This window comes from Numenius arquata, chromosome 11, assembly GCF_964106895.1.
Source record: "Numenius arquata chromosome 11, bNumArq3.hap1.1, whole genome shotgun sequence".
Taxonomy (NCBI): domain Eukaryota; kingdom Metazoa; phylum Chordata; class Aves; order Charadriiformes; family Scolopacidae; genus Numenius; species Numenius arquata.
This window is the reverse complement of record NC_133586.1, coordinates 14,797,111-14,811,672: the sequence shown is the minus strand read 5'-3', so window position 1 is coordinate 14,811,672 and position 14,562 is coordinate 14,797,111. Positions and strand designations below refer to the sequence as shown.

Sequence of the window (14,562 nt, the reverse complement as noted above, 5' to 3'; positions counted from 1 at the left end):
CCGCGGGGGCGGGGAAACCGCCGGCACTTCCTTCCGGTCGCTCTAGCGAACGGGAGGCCTCTGCTCGGTGGTCTCCCGTCCTTCAGGTGAGGAGCGCCGGGACCGTGGGGCGAAGCGTTCCTGGCGCGGAGAGCTCCGGGCTTTCTGTCCCCCTGTCCCTTCTCCCCTCTCCCCGCCGGGGAGCGAAGGCGCCGCTGAGGAGCGGCCGCGGCACTTCACGCTCGTGCCCGCGGGTGCAGCAGCGCCGCCTGCCTCCATGTTGGGGCGTCTGCCGCTGCCTCAGGTGGCGCTGGCCGTGGCGCTCGGCGTGGCCAGTGGGCTCTACATCTACCGGCCCGTCTTCCAGCCGCCCCCGCAGCCACCCGAGGGCACGGCGGTGCCGCCGGCGGACGCCGGGCCGGAAAAGAGGCCCTAACGGAATCGTGTGAGCTGCGCCATTCCCCGGTACCGCCTGGCAGCCCGGACCTCCGCGCCCCCCGCACAGAAGATGGCGCCCGAGCCTCTCGGCGAGTCGGAGAGTTCGTCGCCTGCCTCCTCGGCAGCCCGGGCCGGCTCTGAAGCAACCCGCCAGCTGAAGGTGTATCTGCAGACGTGTGTTCGGTACCGGCCTGTCGGGACGTGAATGTTGACATTTGTATAAAATCCTGAATGTTTAAAGTGGTTGTTCTCACGTCTAAGTTTAAGTAACCACCGGGGAACTGGAAAAAGAAAGGCGCTGTTGTACGGTTACGCTATATGGGTTGGGTTTTTTTTGATTGCCTCTGATCTGATCCTCCAAGCGATAAATACTGTTTTTATCGACTTTTCACGGTTTCAGTTCTTAATACTTCAGTTCTGTTGGGGAGTGCAGTTGTACTGATGGCTGAAAAGGGAACTGCACCCAACTTGATGTCCTTGGCTTATACCTGTACATATACACACACATGGGGCACACATGCACATACGCGTCTTTCATCCCTGACAGAATGAGGCCGGAGCAGCTATTTAATAGATAAGGTTGCCTGAAAGCCAGCTTGTACTTGGAGAAGTGCTTCAGCATGTAGCTCAGTAGGACAGCATTAATCTTGCAATAGCTGACAGAACAGAATCTGAGACTCAGGGAAACTACAGCAGTAGATATTTCAAGACTTCAGTAAATCTAAAAGGAAGCCAAAACCTGCAGATCTTGAGAGGAACTTCTTCCAGATTTTAGTTTTAACACAGAATCTTGTTTGGACAGCATGAGGGAAGAAATCCTTTCCCTGGATGTGCTGTTATTTAAAGCCAGGATCGATGTGCTGGCTGGAGGCAGTGGGCAGACCTTGCAGGAGCTGAGAGGAGAGGACAGCAATAGAAATTGGACTGGGAGGTGCAGCTGAGTGTGTGATAAATCTAGTTTGGACACTAGGAAACGCCACAGGTCAGTGATGAGAGCAAACACAGAACTGCTGTGGGGACTCCAGCAGCTTCCTCTGTTTACGAGTCTATTAAAAGCCTATTTTAAAAAGGCGTAACTGTAGCAGGCACTTTCGTAAGCATAATTGCTGGCAGTTTGTCCATAAAGGTGGCAGTTGATTTTGAAAAGTCTCAAGAGAGAGGATGTCAGAACTGATGCAGACAGAAGGGGTAATTGATGCAACTGAGCTTGCTGAAATTTGGAGACATTTAAAGTGGCTTTATTTTTGGGAGAGCACAAAGTGCTTTCCTCTTGTGAGGGAGGTAGCCAGCAGGCGGCAGAGGCGCCTCACTGAAACCACATTACCTGGCACCACGTGTTTTCTCTTCAAAACCTGTTTTGCCTCTCATGAATTTTTATTAAAAAGGCGTGTGTACTTTCGGAAGGGCGGGGAGGAGGACCGCCAGGAGAGCCAGCCTCTTCGATTAAAGCCGCCCTTGTGACCGTGAGCCCAGCGAGTGGCAGGAGGCAGCGCCGTTCCCGCCCCTACCTCGGCCCTTACGGGAAGTGATGTTGCTTTGACGGAAAAGGCACGCTTGCAGCCCCAAAAAGGGCAGGTGCGGAGGGACGCGGTGCTGCGGGAGCCCCGGTGGCCGGGGGAGGCGAGCAGGTAGGAGGGCGGCGAGCCGGGGTGGGGGGCATGGGGCTTTCGCCCTCCTGGCATCCCCCGACGGGGCGGTTGGAGGCACGGGAGGGCTTCAGAGCGACCCCCCCCGCTGTGAGATGAGTTAATAAATCATCTCAGGACAAGTGGTTTGGGCAGCGAACTGGCAGGAAAAGGTGGTTTCCCTGTACTGCAGAGCGGGGCAGTGTCCCAGGCTGCTGGCACCTCTTCTGACACTGCTGCTGTGAACACGAGCACACAAATAATCCCTCTCAGGCCTTCCCTTGTAGCAGCTGTGGGGACCTGCAAGTTTCCCACAGCTCAAGGCATGCATTTCTTTTGTAAAACAGAAGAGTGGATTGTGTGTCTGATTTAAAACAAAACAAAAAAAAAAGCCTTTAAAAATGGTAAATTGTTGAGGGAGCAATATAAGTGTGTTTTATCTGTTTAGCCAGAATTTAAATCATGTATTTGAGTATCAACAGATCTGTCGCTTCTTTCTGAACGCTGCAGGTTTGTCTGACAGTGTGCTTGTTGAGAGGGCTCTGGAGGTCTCCTCAGCCTGATTGCAATGCTTGGGCTAAACTAATGCTTTGATGATCTTGGATCTAAAGAAAGTTAAATCCATCAGAAAAACATCTTGTTTTTTCTAGCTCTGTAAGTAACTAGATTATATTAATATATGCGGTATTTTTTTATGGTGCTAGCAAAGTTTAAAGGATATGCCTAGAACTGTCAAAAAACCCCAGCTTTAGTTTTTATCTCTCCTTAGAGATGCATCAGGTGTATTTTGAGCTTTCTGGTCCTATGACTCCTCAAACACTTTCTCTAATGATTAGTGCTTATGAGTTTTTAATCAGGATAGCACGTTTGTACGTTTGGAGTTAGGAGTTCTGCAAGGTGTTATTGGCAAGGTGATGTTTCTCTATGCGTAACAGTTTTTATTGACACTCTACAAGACACTTATTGATTTCCACGCATAAAATGCAATAGTGGCACTGATCAGTTTCTAATACCTATTCTGCCTGCCTTTTCTTGGAAATTTATTTTTACATAGACTTGTCTTCTCAGCCCTTGTTTCTTTTCATAGACTTATACTACTTCTGTGACTGTTCCAATTATTTTCCAGCCAGGGAAAAGCATATAATACAATATGCATTTCAAATGTTGGTACGTAACTGTTGGAATAGTATTTGTGATGCTAAATGGATGTCTTAAAAGCATGGTTAAAAAGATGGAAAAAAGAACAGCATGTTCTTGTGTTTCTAGTTCAGGGTTCTAATTTTATGTCTACTTAATCTCTTGCACAAAGGAGTTCTGGGTGGGGGGAATGTGCTACATTTTACACTGTTTTATTTTTCCAGTTAATAAAATTTCTCATCTGCAACCAGATATCTAAAACCAGATTGTAATTTTGTTTTCATCACTATCGTTAAACAAGGGAACACGTTATTTTATCACTTGACTACACATTTCCTTTTCTTTCAAAGAGAAGATTGGTGAGATAAAAGAATTTTTAACTAGCTTTTGGCACTTAGAGAAACAAGTATTGTGAGCAGTAGTACTTGTGTCTTCTTTATATTCCTGGTTGTTCTGTTAACGTCAGGTATCTGCTGTGCTGGCACAATGAACATTGATTACTCTGTTGGTTTTCAGCATAACCCTGGACTTGCAGATCAACACCATTACTAAGAACAGTCTGTCATAGTCAGCAGAGGGCTAGTAAGAAATTAATTTCGAAACAGGCAAAACTGGCACTAGAGATGGAATATAAGGAATGACAACTCCTTTTTGTCATTAATGTCTCAGCATATAATTATAACAAGGTGCATTTAAAATGTATTAAACTTGTGATTTAAATAGTTAATCATCAAATACTCTCTTCTGTATTAAAGTTACGTTATTGTACTCCACTGCACATGTGATCTGATCCTGCAGATAGTTAAGTTTGTTCTTCAGTAATTTCAAAGGGTTACTTACATGTTTATAACTAAGCATTTGCTGGACTGGGCATGTCAAGTGCTCAAGGACTTGCTTTTGCTCCTCTTCTCTTGCAGATACCACTCATGCTGGAGATACAATCATGTTTACAGAACTGACTTCAAACATGGCTGAAAAGTTGTTCAAGTACAGCGTAGTTTAAGAAATGCTTACCTAAAAAGACAGAAACAGCAGAAACACTTTTTTTTTTTTTTTTCTCTATTTATAAAAATATATTCCCAACCAGTCTTCTTGGGGAATAGCATCTGGTTATGAGATTATTTTTTTTTCCTCATTTCTTTTTTGTTCTTCTTAGTCTGAAAGCTGCATCGCTGTCGGGAGGCAGGACTAACTTGAACCACATTAAATCAGCTGAGATCATACGCTTTTATCCCCAGTGAAGTTAAAACCATAGTGAGTGAGAAGTCCTAGCCCCTAATTTCTTTCCTGGAACATCCTTATATTGTTTTGTTTTCATACATAATACAACAGAATTTACTTTTGGTTATTGTAATAAGTAGTCTCAATGTCTGTGATTTATTTTCCAGTCTAATAAGCTTTGAAGATTAAATTATGGCATATAGATTAAAATATGACACACAATCAGCGCGATTTTTTCCTGTGATGTTGCTGTGGCTTCAAGGGGTTGAAAATATTCTGGTATGTCTGTAGCAGTTTTGCATAGTACCAGGTGTTTGAATCCTTTTCACATACTGGCCAGCACTTTGGAGCTGACCTGACAAGTTCTTCAGTATTTTAAACTACTACAGGGGAAAAAAAAGCAAATGTCCTTGCTTTTATGGCTCTGAGGATAATATCAAAGCATAAACCAATGCAGTGCTATTTTCCTGAGTTTGCAAATCCATTTCCCATAGCTGTTCCCTTTCTCTCTGTCTGATTCTTTTACTGGTAAGAAATGGGTAAGACTAAACCATATTAGAAAAAGGCACCCCTGGAAGACAGTGTGAAGACTGGTAGTAAGATAGGAAAGGGGCAGGAATCAGCAATGAAGATACAGACTTAGCAGGAGGAGTACAGCCTTTCTAGAAATTTATGGTTTGTGGTGGAAAAACGGAGTTGGTAGATACATCAGCAGTGTTTTTAAATTAAAAGTTAAATTTGTGGGCACTTGCAAATAGTATTTTGAAAATCACTCTACACTTCCACAGTGAATCCTTTGAGTAAAAGAGCTACATGAATGAAAGGACTGTAAGGAGTATACCTAGCTGAAATATTTTATATGCAAATAAAACACTGGATGGGTATAAGGACAAATGCTACACAAATCAAGTAGCTGATTCCAGATTAACTTTGGAGTTTGATTGCAGTTTTGCAGCTGGCCATCATACTGCTTATGTGTACAGCTGTCAGTTGAAAAGGTGATAAAAGGACAAAGGAATAAATAGAAAAATAGTTAAGTATTACTCAAGATTTGTTTTTTTTCCTTTCAGGTAAGGTGAGCTCCATGGTAGAAGTAATGCCTTTTATTAGACCAACTTACGTTGTTGGAAGGGATAGGTGAGCTTTCAGGAATATAAGCCTCTTTCAGGTTTGAATTAGAAACAGCAGAATACAAAATAGTAATTGAAAACAATTGATACATGATCTTTGTAGTACTTTTGTTAAGAATATTAACCCATGAGGCAGCATATGTCACTAGAAGGTGAGGAAGGTTCTATTGCTGAAGTACTACTGTTTTAAAGGCATCTTCCCATTTCTAATTAAACACTTCAAAATGGCAGTGCTGTCACGGTAGCCACTATATAACCATGAAAGTGAACAGCATGCACTCTCTAAAGTTAACCAAGTTTCACTCTGAGGGCCTATCTCATTATTTTCATAACTGTTGGATATTTCATTTGGTTCTCATTGCTCTATGAACTGAAAAGGAAGAAAAGAGTTCTTTGCAGTAACATCCCTGGGGAATGGGAATATTTGGACTGGACTGAAGGTGTTTATTAGTGATAAGGATTAATAAAGAATGTATGTTAGCTAGGAGGAAAAGAAAAGTTGATTCATTTTTATGATAAAAAAAATTCAAGCTTTCTGGTTTTCTTGTATGTCTCTGCCAGTCTTGCAAGTTTTATATTTTCATAATGTAGTTGCTGAGTGTAGGTGCTGTAGTTAATGAGTTATGTTCCTCCTGGAAGTCCCTGCTGATAATTGCATGACTAACATGGAGTGTGATGCATTTTGAAAACTTCAGGATATCACTCAAAGCTAGGAGTCATAGGAGTTGCTTGTGCTGTGAAAGTGTTTTATGTGAGGTTTGCAACGAGAGATCAATTGCTGTTACAGTTATTGCCAGCGGGTGGTGCTTTCCCAGTCTACTTTGAAGCCTAGCTAACATTCAGAATGTAGATTATAGCAAAAAGTAGGATGGGGGTTTTGTGTTTAGTTGTTTGTAAGTTTTTTTAATTGAAAAAGTTAATCATAATTCCCCTTCCCCCACTTGTTTGGTTCCAAACCAAACTTTATGTGTGACTGGATGTGACCCAAAATACAGGTATCAAGTTAGGTTCTAGCCCTGCTAGTATTACCTGTTTGCAACAGTGTGTCTTATCCAGCACTTTAAGATCCTGTGAACGTAACAGCACATGCTCCACTGACTTTCTCCTCTAACAATGATTCAACTTGACAGGTCTTTCTGCTGGGGCATGAGCTATACTTACTTTTTCCATATTCTTTCTTGCATTAAAATGGTGTCAGGGTAAACATCTCTGTACACAGATGGTGTCATCCAAGTTTAAAGACAGTACTGTCTGAATTTAATAGTATTTCTTCTGAATTTGATAGCAAAACTCTCATAATTTTAGTTCGGATAAAAGTAGCCCTAAGTTGGAATTGTTGAAGTGGTATTTTTTTTTAACGCTCTTTAGCTGTGAAGTAGAAGAGGTGACTATAAATCTTTATTTGATAGTTTTCTAGAATTGTCAGTTTGGATATAGTACCCAATGCACAGAACAGGGGCTGAGATCCTGCTGTGTGTCAGTAGAGGCTGAAGAGCAGGCTTTGGAAGACCTATGAAAAGAATGTGCTGCAAAAGTTAGAATCATGGTTTCTAATAGGTATAAAAACAAAACAAAACACAAAACCCCCCAACATTTGAGCTGCTAGTACGGTGAAACTCAACCAGTTTTTATTCTTTTAACTTTTTATTTTAAATAAAATATATTTTAAATAACAGATGTGCTTAAATTTAATTTGCTTTTAAATAAAAAATGTTTTTAAATCCAAATTGAAAGTAAATGCAAAATTGAATGACGATGATGGCAGTGTGTGCTGTGGCTGGTCTGGAGCAATTTGGCCAGCTAGTGGGTCCCCCTTTTAGAACTGAAAAACTTTTAAGTGCCGTCTGTCAGTGGAAGCATGCATCTGACTCTTTCCTTTATCCCACTGCTGATTTTTCACAAACTATATAGGAACTTCATATCTTTGTGGCTTCTTCCCCTCTGTGAAGGAGTGCTAAAACTGATCAACGGATTCAGATGTTGAGGGAGAAGGCAGAAATGAGAGAAATTCAGTGTCTCTGCCCCTCTCCCTGATCAGCTTTGTTTCCTTAGGAAACCAGGCTAAGAGACATGTCCTCATTTCAGCTTTGTTTTTCGCATTGCAAATTTGGAGCTTTGCTCCAAGAAGTCCTTATAGCATTTGCAATCTTCAGTGTGGTGTGTTGAGCCTTAGGGATTTTTTCTTCGGCCTAGTGTCCTGGGGGATCATGAAGAATGGGAGCAGTAACATTTTTTGTAATTGGGAGTTACACAGGGAGTGGAATCGGGTCAATAGAACTGAAAGACCGGCTTTGGTAATGTCCCCCAGAACCACCACCTTTACAAGATCACTCGTTCCTCTTGCACAAGATCAACCAGTCAGGTTAGTCTTACTTAACTTAGGGAGTTACTGAATAAATGTGGAAATGAAGGAGCTCTAATGTTAATGATGTTCATGGTTTAAGAAATGGTAGAGGAGAAAAATAGGCATCATGGGTGTTTAGTTAGGTTTCATATGCTTCATTGCATGGAAGATCAAACAATAATATAGGACAAAAGAAATACTTTGCTATAGCTCAGAAGAGGCATACTTCTCTATCTGTCAAATAATGCAAGTAACTGCCCTTTCAGTTTTTCCTCCTGAGAGCAAATCTCAAATGAAAAAGACACTGTTGTCAGTTTATGGGGAGAATGAAGGACCACTTGTCCTATTAAGTAGATTTACAAAAGATGTGAACGGGGTCTCCTTGTGCTGGAAAGAAAGCCCAGCTGTGTCCAAATTGGAACTCTTCTGAGGTCAGTTTTAAGAAGCGGTATGTTTTACTTGGCAATGACATATTGGATCAGGTCGTGCAAAGAACAAATTCATATTGATTAAGCTTAAGCATGAATAAAAATATGAAAGCAACTTTCAAAACTGTATTAATATTATACGATTGCAAACCACTGAAAATCTTTTCTAAGGAAGCTGTAGCACAGGTTACCCTTACATTAGTACAACAGCTTTCTGTAAAGCAACTACGTTTTTTAATTAAAAAAATATACTTAGTTATCAACCCTTTTAATATGTAGATAAAGATTATCGATCTAAAATGAGATTTGTAACTTTTCAGACAGCGACATCAGATTATTAGCATGTTTTTATAGCTTCTTACCAAAACACAGGGACACTTCTGTCGGCAGGCATTACTGTTCTGGGCGCTCTTTTCATGCGGTCAGGCACCCACTTCATAAATTTTACAAAACGTGGAACCAGAACCAGTCTCACAGAAGAGCTGTACCGTGTTGAGTAATTCATGCATGCTTAGGTTAAATATTCCTCTTTTGAGTACAGATGATGTAATTTGAATAGTGTGAATGTTGCCGAAATATCTTTTCCTACATGCAAAAGGATCAAATTTGTTCATTTCAGTCAAAATGAACAATCATGTTTGTTCTTACACTAATACATTTTATTGCCATTTTAAATACAGAACTTTTTATTCACCATTTCTTGGTGTCTTAACTGCTTGTACATTGACAATGTATTTTTTCCTATTATTTTCTTTCTAATATTTCAGAACTCTAATAAGAGAGAGAGAACTTGGTTTAGGAATTAAATTTTTTTTTTCTTTTCATTCAGATCTGGAGCAAGCACCTACACTCTTGGCTTTGCCTCAGGATAAACTGTGCCTACACATTAATAGAAATTGATGTGGAGGCAGTAAACTTGTAGTTCAACAGAATTGTCAAATCATTTAGATCCACTTGTTTGGGATAATTTTACTAGTCTTTTCTGGGATACTAACAGGTTCTTCAAATATAAGCAAATTTTATTTCAGGAAGCAATCTTTTGATGTTTTTCCTGTGAAAAAGGTGACAGAGTTTGATATCAAGTTTGTCAAAATGCTGATGTTGAGTGCCCAATTAAGGGGAAGGATTCCTTTATTTGGCAGTATGATGTTCCATGAAACCAAAATTAATGCTTTTAATTTGTTGATTATTTTAGTGTTAACTTTTTTTAATTCTTGAAGAGAGCCTGGTAACTCTTGGAAGTTAGTCATCTAGAGCCTGTCTTGGAGGGAAATATTTTTAAGAAGCTCTTTGCTGTGTAAAATGCTAATGACTTTAAACATACCAGTACTTTATATCTTACAATGTTAAAAGAAAGCTCTGTCACCATTACTAGAAATTGCCTAGGCTCTAGTTGAGCTTATAGTTGAAAGAACAAAACATGAAAGTTTTACTTTAAATTTGAGTGTTACTAAATATGTAGCAGATGTGCCTTTTGGGTAGCAGGAAAGCCTGCCTGACCTACTTTCATTTTAATCACTGAAGGGGTATTTCATGATTTGATGCTGGCAAAGTTCAGCTATTGCATTTCTGGTGTGAAAGCTGATCTTCCGAGTGTGGGTTGACTTTTCTTTCTTTTTTTCTTGGAAGGATATTGGTGAGAGGAAAGCAGAAAAAATTCAATATATAGGATTTCGTCTCCTCCTTTCGGGTCTTTTTAGTTCTGTCTTGAGATATTGGCGTGTTACTGCATTTGTGGGCTGTTGCAGCATTAAGTAGCAAGCTCATTCACCTGACAGCTGGTCAATTTTGCTTTGTAGCACATCTCATCGGTCCCTCTAATTTTTTCCAGAATGTCTTTTTGTGAGAAGCTGACTTTATTCCAAGGAAACAACTATAATTCTGTTCTAGAGGAATCCGCCTATACCAATTAATATGTTCATACTTTGCCTATTTAGTTTTTTCTCACTGCTTTTTGTGTTTTGTAGGGTATTTCTCTCACTGAAATAGTTGCTGTATAGCACATCCTCTGACTCTTCTGAAGTTTGCTAGCCTATATGCGAATCAGTTCATAGACAGTGTGTCCCAGTGGCTGCTTTTCCCCGTCTTGCATTTTTAAAAGTTTCCTCTTTGATTTCCTGTAGAGGTTTTGTGGCACAGGTAGGATTTATGGACACTAAGAAGTAACATGACCCTTGGCAGTCTGCTGGTTAGTTTTCATTGCATAGGCTTGCAGGTCATCTGTTGAATGCACATGTGAAAACTACAGCTGTTGATAAGGGCATGGTGAGCTTTTAGTGTGTGTTGGAAAAAGCCATTAACTGGTCAGAGTGCTAAAGAAGTGACCTCCAATAGAATTAGGTAATTGGGGCGTGGGGAGAGTGGAGTCAGTTAACAGTGGTGTTAGGCAAAGCTTTTGGCTTTGAAAACACAGATGAGTTGTTCAGTAGCGTTATCTGAAATGGACTGGTGCTAGATCCTCTTCTTCCCCGATTTCTGTCCCCAGTGCCAGATGTCTTAATTCCTTCAAGAACTGTAACAATCCAGCATTTTCTTCTAGGTGAAACACCTGCCACAGGGCAGTTCAGACACTTGCAGCTTTTCTCAAGAGCATGGAATGTATGAAGGCAAATATTCTGATGCTTGTGATGAAGAATGTTCCATGCTGTGCACTGTGTTTGACTGCTCAAATTTCCTCCTAAATTCTTAGGCCTGTATAGCATAGATCAGTTTTACAAGAGGGCCATAAATTCCATGCATTCAGGTCATGTTCATACAACCAGTTCATAAAACTTCTTCATAAAAAGTGAGAAGATTTAATAAATAAATAGGTGGCCATTCTTTTTTAGAGCTGTAGTTTCAAAACTACATTTCACAGTTTCAGAACTTTACTGGTGTAATTTTGATCCCCTACATAAACTTAGAAAATGTCCAAGCTCTTATAACCCCCTAGGATTGGGGTAGCAGGGAGAGGAAAGCATACCTTGGGCTGGCCACAGTGGTTCCTGTTCCAGCTGCTGCTGTACCGTTTGCGTGCACTTCCTGCCACCGCAGTAGGGTTGGCTCAGCTGTTTCTGCAGTGTTTGCTGAGGTGCTGCAAATGTGTTTGTTTAAAAACAGAGACTTTAAGTAACCAAACATTGATGTCCTCCCAGTTTGTAAACTGAGGCCCTCTGTTTTGGTACTAACTCTGCAGTTTGAAATCAACATAACTTCACCCTTAGAAAATAAGCTTTGTTTCAGCTGTACCTTTCTAGCAAAGTCTTACTGTTTCGGATAAAACCCTTTCCTGGAAGGGGGAAGGGAAAATTAGTTGGCATTCCTCACACCAACTTGATAAGAGGGAAGTTAAGCAGCCTTGTTTCATCCTGAAATGAAAAGCTGAAGTCTGGGAATTATTTATGAATTGTTTTCCCCTTAAAGATGGCAAAAATCTTACAATGTGGAAGAGTTTGAACTCCATTTACATTGCTGGTTGAGACTTCCAGACAGGCAGTTTGTGTTCAGTGTGTGTAGCCATCACTCAGGGCTGTTTGCAACATGGCAGAAGGGTTGTTGCTTTATCTGTCAACACTTCTTATCCTGTTCCTCCTTCTGCACTCTGGAGCAGTTACCAGAAATTCTCGGGTGTTTGTGGTCTGAATATTTCTTCACAGTAAGTAATTGTGCTGGTATCGATCAGGGAAGCAGTTAAAGATTAAAAATGTTCACGTTGCTGAAAATTGAGCCAAAACTTTTTTATAGCACATAGGAGCAAAAAAGGGACTTCTATATTCTTCTGAAACTGTGGTGGAATTTATAGAAGATTGGGATGAGCCAAGAATGGGTAGAGTTTTAAAAATTATCACCTGTGACAAAATGTCAAGGAAATGGAGTTTAGTTAAATCTGGGAAAAAGCTAAGGCAGGGCATGAAAAATTGTTCCACCACAGACGGTTGTTTGCCAGCTCTGTATAACAGAGCATAGATGTTCACTGGGGAAAGGGAAGTAAAAATTGCCTTTATTTGCAGAAGAGAAGGCGAGATTGTTGAGCACTGAAATGAGTTAATTAAGGAGCTTGTGGAGTTGTCAGAAATTACTAGTAGACAAATGCATTAAGGACACGTTAAATGTTATAGCAGGCTGTCTGTGTCTGCAGCACTTAAATGACAAGACAGTAGAGTAGTCTTAGAAACCTTCTTAATTTCCATTCTCGCTTCTCTGCTCTTGAAATACTGTGAGGAAAGAAACTGAGACAAGAAAGGGTTATGCAAGGCAACCTGTCTTCTGTTAAAGCTCACATCTGCTAAGTCTTACATGGCAAGTGCAAAACTCACGCTGTCCACACCTTTCAGTCCTCTACTGTTAGCATCTGTAATGTCAGGGATGCTTGTGAGAGGGGACAAGGCCTTGTGGTGACTGCAGACGGCTGTGCAGTTCCTCTGTCATCCCTTGGACCCAGCGCAGGGACCTCCATCCAGGGAGTGTGTTGGTGCAGGCACCAGTGCTGAAACCTGGCTGGGCATGGGGATCTTGCCTGTTGGGTGCCTGTGTTAACAGGCCCTGATGAACGGACTCGTTGTTGAGGAAGAGTTGGTTTACATGAAATTAGTGAAATGTTGAAAATGTCTGCATGTGTCTCTTAGGATTGGGCAGGGGCTTGCAGGTTTAGCTGCAGTGGTTCGGAAAGTTTCTGGCAACAGCTTAACTCTGGTCTTTTGTTGAGAGCTTGTTGCCATCAAAAGTGGTTCAGCAGAAGGGGCTGGATGTGGAGGCCACAAAGCCCTGTACTACTGCTGCCGCTGCCCTCCCAAATCCTTCAGCTCCTCACATGGTCTCACTCTGTCTGCGCCAATTTTGTTATCGGTAACTTTTTCTGCCATCCGTAAAGCATAAAATAAAACCAGGCTCAAAACTGAAATTCTCCATTAGGCTTTAGGAGCTTTCGGTGCTCGCTGTGTTTCATTATAGTAGGTTACCGTGTTTGCTGTAGATTTTTGTTGTTGTTGTAATTAAACAGACTGCAACTTCCTCTCCCTATGACAAGAAGGAGGAGGGTTAGTAGTTTATGCAAAGACTCAATGTTTGTTAACTGGTTTAGGGAGATCTGGTTAACTACGTTGCTTAGTTTTAAAAGGAGGAAAAGAGATCAGTTGATCGCTCAGTGAGACCACATGACAAGCAGCTGAATGTAATTAGGTGGGTAGGGTGGTTATGTGGGGTTGGCAGCTTTGTGTGTCAGTGCGAATTTTAGAGCTATTTATTCTGAACTACACTATATTTGTTTTTATTTTCTTTCTCTGCTGATACAACCTGTAGATGAGAAACGGCTCTTTTTGCATGACTATGGTATTCAGGAGATCTGAACTGTGTCAGGAAACTTGTCACTGAAGTACCCTTGGAAAACCACAGATCCATTTGCAGCTGTTAAGTATAGGTATGTAAACACTTTCGCTTTTTTTATTTATTTTTATAAGATTTATTACATTGTTTTCCTTGAGCTGACACTTGTGTGCCAACTGTTCCTCTGTTAGGAGCTTTGAAACAATGTTGCTGTACTTTTGACAAACTGCCTGAAATATTTTGATTTTGAGAGACAGGTCAGCAGTGCTGCATCCTCATGTTCTAGAGGAGAAAGTAAACTTAAAACTGGGAAGTATACTGGCTTATGTAAAACTGGGAAGTATACTGGCTTATGTAAAACACAGGCTTTGGGTTTAAATGACAAAACTGCAGCTTTTTGGTATGTCTGATCATTGCTTTTCGCAAAGACATCAGTCAGATTTAAAGACAGACCTGGGTAAGTTTATCAATAAGATTAAAACGAATGACTGCAGTGCCCAATGTCTGGATTCAATAACCGTAAGATGCCCTTTCTAGTCCCAAGTCATCAGACTACATTTCTTTCTGTGTAAAGTCAAACATTCTACAGTTAGAAGGTGGAATTAAACCTTTGATAGTAAAGTGTACCACACAAATAACGTTTCATAATACAGAACAAAATAACTCAGTATTTTTAAATAGTGTACTGCTTGAAATTCCCCCCTCCCTTTATTCCTGTGTTCTCATTAACATACAAAGATAAATTATACTTAACAAAACAGTCCTTTAGAATGGTGGTGTTTTTAACTGAGTTGCGCACCAAGGTGTGTGTTCTCATATATACTAAATGTATACATTCCTTTGATGATAAAAGGAATAAAAAGGGTGTGTTACACAGTCTATTTTAAATTTGCAGAAGAAATTGGACTGCAAGGAACCATGACAGCTCATCTAGTTCACGTTCCTTGTTCAATCATATA

General features: G+C 40.8%; 1 protein-coding gene across 1 annotated transcript in view; it reads left to right on the top strand.

The window, feature by feature from the left end:
- The first annotated feature begins 1,928 nt into the window (after positions 1-1,928).
- Positions 1,929-14,562, top strand: part of RAB27A (RAB27A, member RAS oncogene family) — a 35,109-nt gene continuing 22,475 nt past the window's right edge. The window contains exons 1-2 of the mRNA XM_074155641.1: positions 1,929-2,045; positions 13,580-13,697. The gene's annotated coding sequence lies outside the window, so the exon portion shown is untranslated. The remainder of the gene's footprint in view (positions 2,046-13,579; positions 13,698-14,562) is intronic.